This window comes from Bison bison, unplaced genomic scaffold (genome assembly GCF_000754665.1).
Source record: "Bison bison bison isolate TAMUID 2011002044 unplaced genomic scaffold, Bison_UMD1.0 scf7180017864372, whole genome shotgun sequence".
NCBI classification, from domain to species: Eukaryota; Metazoa; Chordata; class Mammalia; order Artiodactyla; family Bovidae; genus Bison; species Bison bison.
Genome location: NW_011494944.1, coordinates 1,724,283 through 1,728,956, shown reverse-complemented (window position 1 = coordinate 1,728,956; position 4,674 = coordinate 1,724,283).

Sequence of the window (4,674 nt, the reverse complement as noted above, 5' to 3'; positions counted from 1 at the left end):
TCCAAAAAAGATGTCCTTTTCATTATAGGGGACTGAAAGACAAAAGCAGGAAGTCAACAGATACCTGGAGTAAACAGTAACTTTGGCCTTGGAGTACAGAATGAAGCAGGGCAAAAGCTAATATAGTTTTCCAAGAGAACACATTGATCATAGCAAACATCTTCCAACAACACAAGAGAAGACTCTATACTTGGACATCACCAGATGGTCGACACCGAAATCAAGTTGATTATATTCTTTGCAGCCAAAGATGGAGACGTTCTATACAGCCAACAAAAACAAGACTAGGAGCTGACTGTGGCTCAGATCATGAACTCCTTATTGCCAAATTCAGACTTAAATTGAAGAAAGTAGGGAAAACCACTAGACCATTCAGGTATGTTCTAAATTAAATGCCTTATGATTATACAGTGGAAGAGACAAATAGATTCAGTGATTTGATCTGATAGACAGAGTGCCTGATGAACTATGGACAGAGGTTCGTGACATTTCACAGGAGGCAGGGATCAAGACCATCCCCAAGAAAAATAAATGCAAAAAGTCAAAAGAGTTGTCTAAGGGGGCCTTACAAATAGCTGTGAAAAGACGAGAAGCAAAAGGCAAAGGAGAAAAGGAAAGATAAACCCATCTGAATGCAGAGTTCCAAAGAATAGCAAGGAGAGATAAGAAAGGTTTCCTCAGTGATTAATGCAAAGAAATAGAGGAAAACAATAGAATGCAAAAGACTAGAGATGTCTTCAAGAAAATGAGAGATACCAAGGGAACATTTCATGCAAAGATGGGCACAATAAAGCCCAGAAATGGTATGGATCTAACATAAGCAGATGTTAAGAAGACATGCCAAGAATACAGAGATCTATACAAAAAAGATCTTCACGACCCAGATAGTCACGATGGTGTAATCATTCATCTAGAGCCAGACATTCTGGAATGTGAAGTCAAGTGGGCCTTAGAAAGCATCACTACGAACAAAGCTAGTGGAGGTGATGGCATTCCAGTTGAGCTCTTTCTTTTCTTCTTCTTTTTTTAAAAATTTATTTTATTATTTAACTTTACAATATTGTTATTGGTTTTGCCATAGATCAAAATGAATCCGCCACAGTTGAGCTCTTTCAAATCCTGACAGATGATGCTGTGAAAGTGCTGCACTCAATATGCCAGCAAATTTGGAAAATTCAGCAGTGGCCACAGGACTGGAAAAGGTCAGTTATCATTCCAATCCCAAAGAAAGGTAATGCCAAAGAATGCTCAAACTACCACACAACTGCACTCATCTCACGTGCTAGCAAAGAAATGCTCAAAATTATCCAAGCCAGGCTTCAACAGTACATGAACCGTGAACTTCCAGATGTTCAAGCTGGATTTAGAAAAGGCAGAAGAATCACAGATCAAATTGCCAACAAAGGGTGGATCATCGAAAAAGAGAGAGAATTCCAGAAAAACAGCTACTTCTGCTTTATAGACTATGCCAAAGCCTTTGACTGTGTGGATCTCAATAAACTGTGGAAAATTCTTAAAGAGAGGGGAATACCAGAGCACCTGACCTGCCTCCTGAGAAATCTGTATGCAGGTCAGGAAACAACAGTTAGAACTGGATATGGAACAACAGACTGGTTTCAAATCGGGAATGGTTTACATCAAGGTTGCATATTGTTATCCTGCTTATTTAACTTGTATGCAGAGTACATTATGAAAAATGCTGGACTGGATGAAGCACAAGCTGGAATCAAGATTGCTGGGAGAAATAGTAATAACCTCAGATATGCAGATGAGGTTATGGCAGAAAGTGAAGAAAAACTAGTGATCCTCTTGACGAAAGTGCAAGAGCAGTTTGCAAAAGATCATGGCATCTAGTCCTATTACTTCATGGCAAATAGATGAGGAAACAATGGGAACAGTGACAGACTTTATTTTTGGGGAGCTCGAAAATCACTGCAGATGTTGACTGAAGCCATGAAATTAGAAGAGGCTTCTCCTTGGAAGAAAATTTATGACCAACCTAGACAGCATATTAAAAAGCAGAGACATTACTTTGCCAACAAGTGTTGGTCTAGTCAAAGTTTTGGTTTTTCTAGTAGTCATGTATGGATGTGACCGTTGGACTATACAGAAAGGTGATTGCCAAAGTACTGATGCTTTTGAACTGTGTTGTTGGAGAAGACTCTTGAGAGTCCCTTGGATAGCAAGGATATCCAACCAGTCCATCCTAAAGGAAATCAGTCTTGAATATTCTTTGGTAGGATTGATGCTGATGCTTTAACTCCAATACTTTGGACACCTGATGTGATTAACTGACTCTGGAAAAGACCCCAGTGCTGGGAATGGCTGAAGGTGGGAAGAGAAGTCAATGACAGAGGATGAGATGGTTGGATGGCATCACCCATTCTATGAACATAAGTTTGAGTAAGCTTCAAGAGTTGGTGATGGACAGGGAAGTCTGGAGTGCTGTGCAGTCCATGGGGTCGCAAAGAGTCAGACACAATTGAGCGACTGAACTGATCTTTGAGGAAGATTATTTGCAAAGATATCAGTCATACTCACAGTGACTCTCTTCAGTAAAATAAATATTTATATATGATTCAAATTCTATAATGAGAGGTTAAAAGACAGAGGTAATAGGTAACTAATTGTTTAATATTTGTTCCAAAAGGAGAAGCATCAGAAATATCTGCTGTCCCTCCCCGTGGGAGAATTTTATTTCCTTGTCCAGTTGGTGTCTGACTTGGTTAGTCGCTTATGATGCCACACTCTGTTGGAAAGTTATGTTCCTACCAGTTATGTGAGAAGTTGCCAAAGGACTTTCTTTGGCCAATAAAATGTGTCATTTCTGAATAAACTGTTTAAGAGTCAATATATAATTTCAATGATAACTTTTCCTTTTCAATGAGACACACATTGTCACTTACAAGGACTGTTCTTTCAGACAATACAGTGAAATGAAGACAAAGAAAAATAAACCACAGCTGACCCGCAACAAACACAAAATAATTACTTTTGGAACACATGTATGCCTATGGTGGATTAATTTCGATATATGGCAGAACCAATACAATATTGCAAAGTTTAAAAATAAAATTAAAAACATAAAAAAAAATAATAAATAAAAGCCTACTGCTACTGCTGCTGCAAAGTCACTTCAGTTGTGCCCGACTCTGTGCGACCCCATAGACAGCAGCCCACCAGGCTTCCCCATCCCTGGGATTCTTCAGGCAAGAACACTGGAGTGGGTTGCCATTTCCTTCTCCAATGCATGAAAGTGAAAAGTGAAAGGGAAGTCACTCAGTCGTGTCCGACTCTTCGCGACCCCATGGACTGCAGCCTACCAGGCTCCTCTGTCCGTGAGATTTTCTAGGCAAAAGTACTGGAGTAGGGTGCCATTTACCTAATTCCCTACTTTCTTCAATTTAAGTCTGAATTTGGCAATAAGGAGTTCATGATCTGAGCCACAGTCAGCTCCAAGTCTTGTTTTTGCTGACTGTACAGAGCTTCTTAATCATTGGCTGCAAAGAATATAATCAATCTGATTTTGGTGTTGACCATCTGGTGATGTCCATGTGCAGAGTCTTCTCTTGTGTTGTTGGAAGAGGGTGTTTGCTATGACCAGTGTGTTCTGTTGGCAAAACTCTATTAGCCTTTGCCCTTTCATTCCGTATTCCAAGGCCAAATTTGCCTGTTACCCCAGGTGTTTCTTGACTTCCTACTTTTGCATTCCAGTTCCCTATAATGAAAAGGACATCTTTTTTGTGTGTTAGTTCTAAAAGGTCTTGTAGGTCTTCATAGAACCGTTCAACTTCAGCTTGTTCAGCATTACTGGTTGGGGCATAGACTTGGATTACTGTGACATTGAATGGTTTGCCTTGGAAATGAACAGAGATAATTCTGTCATTTTTGAGACTGCATCCAAGTACTGCATTTCGGACTCTTTTGTTGGCCATGATGGCTACTCGATTTCTTCTAAGGGATTCCTGCCCACAGTAGTAAATATAATGGTCATCTGACTTAAATTCACCCATTCCAGTCCATTTTAGTTCGCTGATTCCTAGAATGTCGACGTTCACTCTTGCCATCTCTTGTTTGACCACTTCCAATTTGCCTTGATTCATGGACCTGACATTCCAGGTTCCTATGCAATATTGTTCTTTACAGCATCAGACCTTGCTTCTAACATCAGTCACATCCACAACTGGGTATTGTTTTTGCTTTGGCTCCATCCCTTCATTCTTTCTGGAGTTACTTCTCCACTGATCTCCAGTAGCATATTGGGCACCTACTGACCTGGGGAGTTCCTCTTTCAGTATCCTATCATTTTGCCTTTTCATACTGTTCATGGGGTTCTAAAGGCAAGAATACTGAAGTGGTTTGCCATTTCCTTCTCCAGTGGACCACATTAGAAAACTAAGATCATGGCTTCTGATCCCATCACTTCATGGGAAATAGAAGGGGAAACAGTGGAAACAGTGTCAGACTTTATTTTCTGGGGCTCCAAAATCACTGCAGATGGTAATTGCAGCCATGAAATTAAAAGATACTTACTCCTTGGAAGGAAAGTTATGAGCAACCTAGATAGCATATTAAAAAGCAGAGACATTACTTTGCCAACAAAGGTCCGTCTAGTCAAGGCTATGGTTTTTCCTGTGGTCATGTATAGATGTGAGAGTTGGACTGTGAAGAAGG